General features: G+C 44.0%; 4 non-coding genes across 4 annotated transcripts; 2 read left to right on the top strand and 2 right to left on the bottom strand.

Annotated features, from left to right (window-relative positions):
• Nucleotides 1-3,640: 3,640 nt before the first annotated feature.
• Trnac-gca lies at nucleotides 3,641-3,712 on the bottom strand. The gene has a single exon. It is a non-coding gene; the product is annotated as a tRNA-Cys (tRNA).
• Nucleotides 3,713-4,493: 781 nt separating this feature from the next.
• Trnac-gca lies at nucleotides 4,494-4,565 on the top strand. Its single transcript has one exon. It is a non-coding gene; the product is annotated as a tRNA-Cys (tRNA).
• Nucleotides 4,566-12,850: 8,285 nt separating this feature from the next.
• Trnac-gca lies at nucleotides 12,851-12,922 on the bottom strand. The gene has a single exon. It is a non-coding gene; the product is annotated as a tRNA-Cys (tRNA).
• Nucleotides 12,923-13,804: 882 nt separating this feature from the next.
• Nucleotides 13,805-13,876, top strand: Trnac-gca. The gene has a single exon. It is a non-coding gene; the product is annotated as a tRNA-Cys (tRNA).

Here is a 13,876-nt window from a genome sequence, read left to right as displayed (position 1 = left end):
ATATGTATATATATATATATATATATATATATATATATATATATATATATATATATATATATATATATATGTTTTAGAAAGAGAGAGAGAGAGAGAGAGAGAGACAGAGAGAGAGAGAATGGCCACTACAATTGAACTCCAGATGCTTTTGCCACCTAGTGGTCATATGTGACCTTGTGGTTGCCTTACCTTCATGAGTCTGGAGAGCCAATTATGGGTCCCTTGGCTTCGCAGATAAAAGCCTTAACCACAAAGCCATCTCTTCAGCCCACTCCTGAAATTTTTCATTTTAGATCTCCTTTTATCCTGTTCTCTCTCCACCTCATTCTCCCTGACATCATATTCACATTCTCTGGTACATTTCTGTTTCTCAATCATAGTTCACCTTTAACCATCTTATTTTATAGTGTACTGTAAATATTAACCATTCTTTTTATTTTCAATCAGTCTCTCTTTTATTTTGATTTCATGATGTTTTCTTCCTATTATGATGGTCTTGTGTAGGTAGTGTCAGGCACTGTGAAGACATGGATATCCAGGCCATTTTGAGTCTGGGGGGAAAAATGTTGTAAGGAATCCTACCCTTTCTTTGGCTCTTACATTCTTTCCGCCACCTATTCCGCATTAGAACCTGAGCCTTGGATGGTGTGATGGAGATATTCAAGTACTGAGCACTCTGGTCACTTCTTTTCAGCACCATGATGCCTCTGAGTCATCCCAAGGTCACTGCCATATGAAAAGAGAAGATTCTGTACCCAAAATGAGAGTAGAATTAATATAAGGGTATGAACATGAAGAGAAGTGCTTACTGGGCAGTTTGATGAGCATAGTATATACATTTAGCCAGACAGCAGCAGATGTTACTCCCCTAGGGCTCATGACTACCCCTGTTTTAAGTTTTCAGTATCAGGGATGTATTCCCTCCATGTAGCAGGCCTCCGGTCCAATTAGAGGGCAGTTGGTTTCCACCATGACAGGTGTGCCACTATTGCACCCATTAGCTCATTTGGCCTGGCTGGCCAAATATAAGGCTTGCAGTGTCCACTGTTGAGTATCTTCACTGGTGTTTTCTCTTTCTCCCACTGAACTGCCTGCAGAATGGCATCTTCCAGCTTTCTGTCAGCTGGTCTACGTGGAGGAGGTTATCAGCTCAGTTCTAGCAGGTTTTGTCAGTGGCCTTGCAGCCCAAGTATGTGGATTATCCACCAATAGGTCTTACCATCTATTCCTGGTGGGAAACCAAGGGCCTTGGCAATGCCTATAATGTTTGGTGGGTATCAGGGACCTCTCTGGCCAACAACTCACTGGAGGTTATCCCATCCCTGGCACTGAAAATTTCTAGCAACAATCTATGGCTCCTGAGTGTTCCATTGTCAAAAAAGTAGGTTTCCATATAATTTATTTATAGCCTCTTAGATTTTGATAATCCTCCCGCCACCTTTCCTTTACTCAATCTCTTCCCCTGACCTCACTTGGATCCACTCTTATCTTAAGGAAGCTGAAAACCCACGACCAACCAACTAGATGCCTTCTTTCAACCATGAGTTTGCAACCCTATTCCTCAGTGGCCCCTCATTTTTGGAGTCTCTTCTTTTGCCCTGTATACCCATCCTAGATTCCTTGATTAAGCTGCTACCTCCTCCTTCCCTCAGTCAGTACCTGATGGGTCCTGAGGGGCAAGTACGGGAATTCATGGCTAGTCAGCCATCACCCTCCACACACAATAATGCTTTCCAAGTAATCATCCCAAAGTCCCTCTGTATCAACAGCACACGTCCATGCCCAACGTCACCAAAGGGCTGGACTAGGATGGGCATGGATGGCTCTCCCTCAAGCTGTGGGTTCCTCTCTGCTTGTTTTCTTACCGTGATTGGAGTTCAAGACTGTATTGCACGTTTTCATTCTGGGGTCTCTGCTGGAAAATAAATAGCAGTCAGTGGACATTTTCATGTACATGGAGGAATGTAAGAGGACAAGCCCAACTGCTGAAGCAGGCTCAGCCTCTGGTGTGCCACATCACCCTCCTCTGAATCTAAGACTGTCACCCAACAGAGCCCATGAGAACATATGCCACCTCTAATGGGAAGATCAGGAAAGGGAAATGGGAAGAACTGGGATTGACAGCTACATCTGCCATGTTTACCGTCTTGGCCAGACCTACATGCAGAATATACTCACGCCTACCCCAAGGGCTCTGGACCTCATCCACTCAGAGTCCAGCATTTTGTGATCTATGTTAACTCCTGGGGAGGCTTCTCTTGGCCCACCAAGAGACGAACTTTAACAACAAGATTTCTGTCCCGCCCTATCATGGTTTGAATAGATGGCCCCCAATATATTCAGTTTTTTGTTGGTTTGTAGTTTGCATCTGCAGCCACCTGGCTGGAGGTAGTGTCACTGGGTGGATCTTAAGGTGTTGTGGCGGGTTTGAGATATCAATCTACAGATATGAAAAGTGTGCCTGGCTGGAGTTCCTCAAGTATGCTATGCTGTGTGGTTTTTGGCTTTTGGCTTGTGCTTCTCTCTCTCTGCTTGGTCCTGTGAAAGCAGGCCAGCTTCTTCTGCCATTATGGAACTCCCCCCGCCCCGCCACCTCTGCAGCCTTCAGTAAATATCCCTGCTTCCACAACTGTGCCTCTTACAGAAGGCCTGTCACTCTTAGGTAACGTATGTCACTCTTATGTAGTGTATGTCACTCTCGCATAGCGCATGTTACCCTTACATAGTGGTATGCCGATCTCACATAGTGCAGTGTATGTCATTCTTATGTAGTGTGTGCCATTCTTTAGTAGTTCATGCCATTCTTACATAGGGTAGGTCATTCTTACATAGGGGTAGGTCTTTGGACAAGCTGAAGGCATTGCCTGTTGGCTGGATAATTTTATAGGTTCAACTTGGTCGTCACAGTACCAAAATGATAGGGCACACACCAATGAATTTGATGCTGTGAAGCCATTTTTTTTTTAAGGCGTTACAGTCAGGTTCACATTACTGGTAGAAATCACCTGACCAAGAGCAGCTTGTGAGAAAGAGATGTTGAGGGAATTACCATGGGATATTTTTTTATAATCATGGAAAATGTTAATAAAAATTTAAAAATTAAAAAAAAAGTTAATTTAAAAAAAGGAAGAGATGTTGATTTTGGTTTAAAGGCAGGAGGTGGAAGCTCCAGATGGCAGAGGAAAACAATGGCATGAGCACAGGAATGACATCACCACTGGCCACCATAAGGTGGACCATAGCAACAGGAGAGTGTGCCAAACAGTGGCATGTGGAAACTGGTTATAATACCGATAAACCTGCCCCTAACAATACACTGCCTCCAGGAGGCATTAATTCCAAAATCCCCATCAGCTGGGAACCTAGTTTTTAGGGACACCTCAATCAAACCACCACCAAAGGAGTGGTTCACACTTCAATCAGTAAACTTTAAATAAAACTCATGAACCCCCATTAGGAGGGTGGGTTTCTTGCATCAGTTAAAATCTTGGGAGTAAAGACTGCCTTCCCTGAGGAGGATGGAATTCAGCTTGTTCAGACTCCAGCTGCCATGTCACCTCTTCCTGTGTTCCATCCCCTGAGACTGTTCTTACATGCTGTGAGGCTAAATACACCTTCCTGTTCCTGGAGGAAAAAACGTAGGGGGCACCTGGATTTGAACCAGGGACCTCTTGATCTGCAGTCAAATGCTCTACCCCTGAGCTATACCCCCACCTGCTTATACATGTCTAATAAGCACTCTAAAGTGCATGGTTACTACCTGGCTGTCAGTGGCCTGACCTGTGCACTTGCTGGTACTTTGCCATTATCTGCTTCTGTCTCTGAGGCACAGCCCTGAACCACCTCTGCGACCTGACTGCCACCTCCTCATGTCCAACACCCTCCCAGCCTAGTTAACGTTTGGAGGTAGACTGGGGCCTGGCTGAACAGAGCCAACATCTCTGTTCCCAGCCGAGAACTCCTCAAGCATTCCTGGAAAGGGTGCCAGGGTGAGGTTTGTCTAACAAGCCCAGCTGGGGATTCTGTCTCGCTGACTGTTGGAGCTACTGACAACACCGCTCCCTTCCAGGTATAGATGCGGGCACTATGAACCCCGTAAAACCACGCCCAAACCAAATATGGGCGGAAGGGCCTCTGTGTCCAGATGGTCTGGCATGACCAGGCTCCCTTTACCTCTTTCTTCTCCCCTTTGCTTTTCCATTTGTAGAACCTGTCAGTGTTTCAGACATAGGTGTCCTGGAGAATGGCTCCAACCCACTGTAAAGTGAGGGCATAGGACAGAGGTTGACACCGTGTCAGTGTGGAAGGAAAGACCATGAGGTGATAAAGTCTTGAACCAGAGACCGCTTGATGGCAGTCAAATGCTCTCTTCTGAATTATACCCACCATCTGGTTTTACTGTTGAAATTTACACTCTTTGTCAAAGTTGCCACAGTCTCATTGGGGTGTGGCCATGCACGCTTAGAGTGCTCATTAGACATTTATAAGCAGGTGGGGGTATAGCTCAGGGGTAGAGCATTTGACTGCAGATCAAGGGGTCCCTGGTTCAAATCCAGGTGCCCCCTACCTTTTCCATCAAGGAACACAAGATGAGTCTGTATCCTAGGACTGGAGGCTAGTCCTTCATTGGCTCCATCCTGGGGAGACGGGTGCGTTGTTATTTCTTCATTTCTCCAATTAGTGTGAATGGACTGACCTCCCTCAGACAGACCTCTACTTGACCTTGAACATGCCCTATGTTTCCCTATGGACCTATCCCAAGCTTCTAGAAGTCTTCCCTGCCCAGCTGCCTCCTCCTCAGCACCCTCAACTTGGAGAGTCAGTTTGGAAATGGAGTCATGCTTCTCCTTTTCTCCTGGGACCCGTAGCAATGTTTATTTTCGAAAGCTAGAGATTGAGAGATTGAGATAGAGATAGATAGATAGATAGAGAGAGAGAGAGAGAGAGAGAGAGAGAGAGAGAGAGAAGGAGAGAAAGAGAATGGCCACTACAATTGATTTCTGTGTGCTTTCGCCACCTAGTGGGCTGTTTGTTTATTTAGCAGCACTGGGGATCAAACCCAGGGACTTGCACATGCTAGGCAAGGGCTCTGCCACTGAGCTGTATCTGCAGCAGATTTTCTAATTGGAAGGTGGCCCAAAACCCATTGCCTATACCCAGAAATGCCCTTAGTGGAAAGAGGTCATACATTATGAAGAAAATATTTCAGAAGAGGCACCAGTTCCCATCTAGGGCTGGAGATGTCAGACATTCTGTGGAGAAATTCCAATGGGCTATGCTCCTGAAATCTTCAAATTCTTCTTGCTCCTCTCTCTCAGGTGTATACCCTTTTGGAGGAAGGGCAGAGCAATAGTTCTGCATTTTCTCCTATCTTCCCCTTTGCAGATATTCATGGAAAAACTCACTTTCCATTCCACTGGGCTTTACTCTCAGCTACACCCTTAATCACTGGCAAAAAAATAAAAATTGCATCACCTCCCTGAGAAGCTACTGGCAGTTAATGTCATGGGAGTCGGTTTCCTCAGTGCCACAGCCACTGGTAAGTTTCCTGGGCTCCAGAGAATAACCTCTACTCATCCTCATTCAAGCAACTCTAAACTCAGTGAGTCACAAAAAAATACAAAAGTAGGTAAGGAACTAACTCAGAAGGAGAAGGGGTTCAGCCAGAGTGGGAGAGGCACAGAAGAAAGTAATGTGGTGTGAATATGTCAATACATGGATTAAGTTGTCAAAATTAATTAATCAATTAAAAGTTTTGATACATACCATCTTAGTAAGAGGTGTATCATGTTACTGTAACCTGGCCTCAATACAAAGTGGGGAACAGAGAGACATGGTCCCAAAATGGCAGCCTGAACTACAATACCATTCATCAATAAGATCTTTTCTGAATAGTGTGAACTCATTATGTCCAGGTCTTCATAGCCCTGTACCAATATTCCTCTCTCTATAGCAGAAATAAAGGAATAAGTGAGGTGACCTCAATATCTTTTAAAATTGTTTAAAAAAAATTTACTTGTTGATTTGAGAAAGAATAGGCATGCAAATGATCTCCAGAAGTATGTGCCACCCTGTGCATCTGGCTTTACGTGGTTATTGGTGACCAAACCTGGGTCCTTTGGTTTTGCAGGCAGACACCTTAGCCACTAAGCCATCTCTCCAACCCAGATATCTTGGATGACCCCTTACTCTAGGGTCCTCTTGCCTCTCAGCATTAACAATTCTAGCCACATACTTGATTGCAAGTCTGGACAGGCATAGCTTTAGGTGCAAAGCACAGTCCTTCATACTGTGAAAATGTCTCTACCTTCTTCTAGTGCCTAGCATTGCTGTTAAAAGGTAAATACCAATAGGAGTCTGTGGTTTGAGTACATTACCTGTCTTTTTTTTCTTATGTTTTAAAATCTTCCTTTTCCGCCTAGAACTGGGCCACTGGTGACAGGCCTAAAGGTATTTTTATTATTTATTTATTAGATAGAGAGAGAATGGGCACACCAGGGCCTTCAGCCACTGCAAATGAATTCCAGATGCATGTGCCATACATGTGCATATAACTTGCATGGGTTATAGGGAATTGAACATAGTCCTTAGGCTTGGCAGGCAAGGTCCTTAACCGCTAAGCCATTTCTGCAGCCCACACCTTAAGGTCTTATATGAGGCTCCTATGCTTCCTCATTGGGAAAACCACGTGACCAGATACCCTGCTCTGACCTCCCATGCCTTCCCTGCCATTACAGACTCCACCCTTTACAGCTGTAAGCTAAAATGAACTCCTTCCTTTCCTAAGAGGCTTCTGGTCAGATATTTGTCTTCAGCAATGAAAAAGTAATTGATGCACAGAACTGGTATCAGAAGTGGGGTTGTTGCTGTGATTAACCTGACATGGTAAACCTCTGAAAGTTGTTTGCATGAGAAATGTGGAAGGATTTGGGATATTAGACTAGACATGCCTTACAATGCTGCAAGGAGAGCTTAAGAGACTATTCTTGTGGGAGTCTGGAAGACAAGAAGGCTGAGAGCAAAGTTGGATGGAAATGGAAGGTTCTCAGAGAGAGGAGACATTGCAAGAGTCATGCAAAACAATGGATGGGGAATACTCCCCAGTGGCAGAGCCAGGGTCCAATCACAGAACATCCCCAATCCTGGGATGCATGCATTTTGTTCTATGTCATTGAGTTTTGGAATGGTGTATTAAGTCATATAATTGTGAAGAGGCTGGAAAATAAAAACATTGGCACATAGAAAGAGTCTACACTGTAAGAAAGGCAGTAGAGTTGTGCTTAGTATTGCCATTATTTTAATTTTTAAAATATTTTTTATTTTTTCATTTTATTTATTTGAGAGAGAGAGAGAAGGAGAAAGAAAGAGGCAGACAGAGGATGGGCACGTCAGGGCCTCTAGCCACTACAAATGAACTCCAGATGCGTGCACCCTCTTGTGCATCTGGCTTATGTGGGTCCTGGGGAGTTGAACCTGGGTTCTTTGGCTTCACAGGCAAGTGCCTTAGCTGCTAAACCATCTCTCCAGCCCCATTATTTTAATTTCTATGAACCAGTTTCTATGACCATGTGTGAAGCATTAGGTCGTTACTTGTGACTTTTCTCATTTCTTAATATAGGCACTTAAAGCTATAAATTTACCTCTTAGGACTGCCTTCATTGTGTCCTGGAGATTTTGGTATGTTGTGTTCTCATTATCATTTGACTCTATAAGTTTTTTTATTTCCTTCTTGATTTCTTCATTGACCCATTCATCATTTAGTAGTGTGTTGTTTAATTTCCATGATTTTGTATATGCTCTATAGCCTTTCTTGCTATTGATTTGTTGTTTGATTCCATTGTGGTCAGATAGAATGCAAGGAATTATTTCAATTTTTCTGTATTTGTTAAGATTTTCTTTGTGTCCTAATATATGGTCTATTTTAGAGAATGTTCCATGTGCTGCTGAAAAGAATGTATATTCTGTAGCATTTAGATGAAATGTCCTGTATATATCTGTTAGGTGCATTCCTTCTATGACCTCATTTAGTCCAGATGCCTCTCTGTTTATTTTTTCCTGGGATGACTTGTCAACTTATGAGAGTGGAGTGTTGAAGTCACCCACTACCACTGTGTTTGATGTTATCTGTGACCTTAGTTCTAATAGCATTTGTTTGATGAATTTGGGGACCCCATGTTAGGCGCATATATATTTAGGATTGTAATGTCCTCCTGTTGGAGAGTGCCTTTAATCAATATATAGTGACCTTCCTTATGTTTCTTAACTAATGTTGGACTGAAGTCTACCTTGTCAAATATTAGGACAGCAACCCCTGCTTGTTTTCTACGTCCATTTGCTTGAAACACCATTTTCCAACTTTTCACCCTAAGATAGTGTCCATCCTTGGCAGAAAGGTGGGTTTCTTGGAGGCAACAAATTGAAGGATCCTGCTTTTTAACCCAGTCTGTGGACCTATGCCTTTTGGTTGGGGCATTGAGGCCGTTGATATTAAGAGATAATATTTAAAGGTGTGTATTCATTTTTTGCCATTTTTTTGTAGTTCTTCTGGTTTTACATTTGCTCTCTTGTATTAACTAGTTTTTGAGTATTGCTTGTTTTTTTCCCTGTTCCTTTTATGTGTGCTTTTCTTTTTCTTCAGCATGGAGAATTCTTTCAAGTATTTTCTGTAGAGCTGGTTTTGTCTTCAAATACTCCTTTAGCTTGCTTTTGTTGTGGAATGTCCTCATTTCTCCATCTATTTGAATGGATAGTTTTGCAGGATAAAGTAACCTTGGTTGACAGTTGTTATCTTTCAGGACTTGGAATACATCAATCCAAACCCTTCTGGCTTTTAAAGTTTGTGTTGAGTAATCTGCTGTAATCCTGATAGGCTTGCCTTTGTAGGTAACCTGATTTTTTTCTCTGACTGTTTTCAATATTTTTTCTTTGGTTTGTGTGTTTGGTAGTTTGATTATAATATGGCAAGGAGAGGTTCTTTCTGGGTTTTGTCTGGCTGGTGTTCTAAAGGCTTCCTGTATCTGCATTGGCACCTCTTTCCCAATGTGGGGGAAGTTTTCTTCTATGATTTTGTTGAAGACACCTACTATGACTTTGGAGTGAAATTCTTCTCCTTCTACTATGCCCTGAATTCTTATGTTTGATCTTTTCAGAGTGTCCCAAATATCTTGAAATTCCCATTCATACTTTTCTATAAGTTTGTCTTTCTTTTTGTTGGACTGTATTGGGGCTGCTACCTGGTCTTCTAGCTGAGATACTCTATCCTCTCCTTCATCCATTCTACTGGTGAGATTTTCTACAGTGTTTTTTATTTCATTCACTGTGTTCTTCATTGCTAGTAATTCTGACTGACTTTTCTTTATTATTTCTATTTCCTTATTTATGTATTACCATGTGTGTATGCTTTCCATGTTGTCTAATCTTCAGGTATAATCTTTTACACTAAGCCTGTCCCTGTATTTCCCTTATATCTGGGGTGTGGGAGAGTTGCAGTCAGCCTCATGTTGCTGGCAGAAATCACCTGGCCAAAAGCAGCTTGTGGGAAGAAAAGATTTATTTAGGTTTACAGACATCAGGGGAAGCTCCATGATGGCAGGAAAACAATGGTATGAGCAAACGGTGGACATCACCACCTGGCCAACATCAGCAGCAGGAGAGTGTGCCAACACTGGCAAGGGGAAGCTGGTTATAACACCCATAAGCCCACCCTCAACAATTCACCACATGCAGGAGGCATTAATTCCCAAATTTCTACCAGCTGGGGATGCAGCATTCAGAACACATAATTTGGGGAGGATACCTCAATCAAACCACCATAGGGAGGGACCGAAATCTTGTCTTTAAATTCGTATTTTGATGAACCAAGAGAAGCTTCCCCAGGAGTTAACATAGATCACAAAATGCTGGACTCTGAGTGGATGAGGTTTGGAGACCGTGAGGTAAAGGGGAGTATATTGTGCACGTACTTGTTGCTGACACCTTCAGGTGTGCTGAGGTGAATTTCCAGACAGGCACGGTGATGGAGGAATGGATATTTATTGAAGCTTATAGATCCAGAGGAAGTTCCATAATGGCAGAAGAAGTGGGCCTGCTTCCACAGGACCAAGCAGAGAGAGAGAAGCATAAGCCAAAAGCCAAAAACCATGCACCATAGCATACTTGAGAAACTCCAGCCAGGCACACTTTTCATATCTGTAGATTGAAATCTCAAACCCACCACAACTCCTTAAGATCTTCCCAGTGACACTACCTCCAGCCAGGTGGCTGCAGATGCAAACTACAAACCAACAAAAAACTGAATATATTGGGGGCCATCTATTCAAACCATGATAGGGCAGGACAGAAATCTTGTTGTTAAAGTTCATCTCTTGTTCAGCCAAGAGAAGCCTCCCCAGGAGTTAACATAGATCACAAAATGCTGAACTCTGAGTGGATGAGGTCCAGAGCCCTTGGGGTAGATGTGAGTATATTCTGCACGTAGGTCTGGCCAAGAGGGTAAACATGGAAGATGAGCTGTCAATCCCAGTTCTTCCCATTTCCCTTTCCAGATCTTCCAATTAGAAGTGCCATATGTTCTCCTGGGCTCTGTTGGGTGATAGTCTTAGATCCAGAGGAGGGTGATGTGGCACACCAGAGGCTGAGTCTGCTTCAGCAGTTGGGTTTGTCCTCTTACATTCCTCCCATGTCCATGAAAATGTCCCCTGCCAGCTATTTGTTTTCCAGCAGAGACCCCAGAATGAAAATGTGCAATACAGTCTTGAACTCCAATCACGGGAAGAAAACAAGCAGAGAGGGACCAACAGCTTGAGGCAGAGCCATCCGTGCCCATCCTAGTCCAGCTCTTTGGTGACCTTGGACATGGATGTGTGCTGTTGATACAGCAGGACTTTGGGATGATGACTTGGAAAGCATTATTGTGTATGGAGGGTGATGGCTGACTAGCCATGAGTCCCCATACTTGCCCCTGGGGACCCATCAGGTACTGACTGAGGGAAGGAGGAGGTAGCAGCTTAAGCAAGAAATCCAGGATGAGTGTACAGGGCAGAAGAAGAGACTCCAAAAATGAGGAGCCACTGAGGAATAGAGTTGCAAACTCATGGCTGAAAGAAGGCATCTAGTTGGTTGGTCGTGGGTTGCCAGCTTCCATAAGATAAAAATGGATCCAAGTGAGGTCAGGGGAAGAGACTGAGTAAAGGAAAGGTGGAGGGAGGGCTAACCAAAATCTAAGAGGCTATAAATAAATTATATGGACACCTACTTTTTTGGACAATGGAACACTCAAGAGCCATAGATTGTTGCTAGAAAATTTTCAGTGCCAGGGATGGGATAACCTCCAGTGAGTTGTTGGCCAGGGAGGTCCCTAATGCCCACAAAACATTATAGGCCATTGCCAAGGCCCTTGGTTTCCCACCAGGAATAGATGGTACGACCCTATTGTTGAATAATCCACATACTTGGATGCAAGGCCACTGAGAAAACCTGCTAGAACTGAGCTGATAACCTCCTCCATGTAGATCAGCTGACAGAAAGCTGGAAGAAGCCATTCTGCATGCAGTTCAATGGAAGAAAGAGAAAACACCAGTGAAGACACTCAACAGTGGACAGTGCAAGCCTTATATTTGGCCAGCCGGGCCAAATGAGCTAATGGGTGCAATAGTGGCACACCTGTCATGGTGGAAACCGACAGCCCTATAATTGGAATGGAGGCCTGCTCCATGGAGGGAATACATCCCTGATACTGAAAACTTAAAACAGGGGTAGTCATGAGCCCTAGGGGTATAACATCTGCTGCTGACTGGCTAAATATATATACTATGCTCATCAAACTTCCCAGTAAGCACTTCTCTTCATGTTCATACCCTTATATTAATTCTACTCTCATTTTGGGTACAGAATCTCCTCTTTTCATATGGCAGTGACCTTGGGATGACTCAGAGGCATCATGGTGCTGGAAAGAAGTGACCGGAGTGCTCAGTACTTGAATATCTCTATCACACCATCCAAGGCTCAGGTTCTAATGTGGAATAGGTGGTGGAAAGAGTGTAAGAGCCAAAGAAGGGGTGGGATTCCTTACAACATTTTTCCCCCCAGACTCAAAATGGCCTGGATATCCATGTCTTCACAGTGCCTGACACTACCTACACAAGACCATCATAATAGGAAGAAAACATCATGAAATCAAAAGAAAAGACACACTGATGAAAAAAAAAGAATGGATAAAATTTACAGTACACTATAAAATAAGATGGTTAAAGGTGAACTATGAGTGAGAAACAGAAATGTACCTGAGAATGTAAATATGAAGTCATGGAGAGAGAGGTGGAGAGAGAACAGGATAAAAGGGGATCTGAAATCACAAAATTTCAGGAGTGGACTGAAGAGATGGCTTTGTGGTTAAGGCTTTTATCTGCTACCAAAGGACCCATGATTGACTCTCCAGACTCATGTAGATAAGGACACCACAAGATCGCATATGCCCACTAGGTGGCGAAAGCATCTGGAGTTAAATTGTAGTGGTCATTCTCTCTCCCTCTCTCTCTCTCTCTTTCTAAAAAAAAAAAAAACTTATAACAGGTCCTAGGAGGAAAGGAGAAGCATGACTCCATTTCCAAAATGGAGGGTGCTGAGGAGGAGGCAGCTGAGCAGAGGTTTCTAGAATCTTGGGATAGCTCCATAGGGAAAGATAGGGTGTGTTCAAGGTCAAGTAGAGGTCTGCCTGATGGAGGTCAGTCCATTCCCAAAATTGTAGAAATAAAGAATTAACAACGCACCAGTCTCCCAGGATGGAGCCAATGAAGAACTAACCTCCAGTCCTAGAATACAGACTCACCTTGTGTTCCTTGACAGAAAAGGTAGGGGGCACCTGGATTTGAACCAGGGACCCCTTGATCTGCAGTCAAATGCTCTACCCCTGAGCTATACCCCCACCTGCTTATAAATGTCTAATAAGCACTCTAAGCGTGCATGGCTTACACCCCAATGAGACTGTGGTAACTTTGACAAAGAGTGTAAATTCCAACAGTAAAACCAGATGGTGGGTATAATTCAGAAGAGAGCATATGACTGCCATCAAGCGGTCTCTGGTTCAAGATTTTGTCACCTGATGGCCTTTCCTTCCACACTGACACGGTGTCAACCTCTGTCCTATGCACTCACCTTACAGTGGGTTGGAGCCGTTCTCCAGGATACCTATGTCTGACACACTGAAGGGTTCTACAAATGGGAAAACAGAGAAAAGAAGAAAGAGGTAAAGGGAGCCTGGTCATGCCAGACCATCTGGACAGAGAGATCCTTCCGACATACTTTGGTTTGGGCGTGGTTTTACGGGGTTCATAGTGCCCGCATCTATACCTGGAAGGAAGCGGTGTCGTCAGTACCTCCAACAGTCAGCAAGACAGAATCCCCAGCTGGGCTTGTTAGACAAACCTCACCCTGGTACCCTTTCCCGGAATACTTGAGGAGTTCTCGGCTCGGAACCGAGATGGTGACTCTGTTCATCCAGGACCCAGTCTACCTCCAAATGTTAACTGGGCAGACAGCTTTCTGAGTTTGGCTCTTTGAGGTGGTTCTGAAGGATGTTTAGCTATAAAACTCCAGGCCATAAGCCCGGGGCTCAGCAGAGTTCTAGGGCGGGAGGGTGTGCAAGCCCATGAGGAGGTGGCAGTCAGGTCGCAGAGGTGGTTCAGGGCTGTGCCTCACAGACAGAAGCAGATAATGGCAAAGTACCAGCAAGTGTACAGGTCAGGCCAGTAACAGCCAGGTAGTAACCATGCACTTTAGAGTGCTTATTAGAGATGTATAAGCAGGTGGGGGTATAGCTCAGGGGTAGAGCATTTGATTGCAGATCAAGAGGTCCCTGGTTCAAATCCAGGTGCCCCCT

The sequence above is a fragment of the Jaculus jaculus genome, chromosome 10 (genome assembly GCF_020740685.1).
Source record: "Jaculus jaculus isolate mJacJac1 chromosome 10, mJacJac1.mat.Y.cur, whole genome shotgun sequence".
Taxonomy (NCBI): domain Eukaryota; kingdom Metazoa; phylum Chordata; class Mammalia; order Rodentia; family Dipodidae; genus Jaculus; species Jaculus jaculus.
This window is presented reverse-complemented; position numbering and strand designations above follow the sequence as displayed.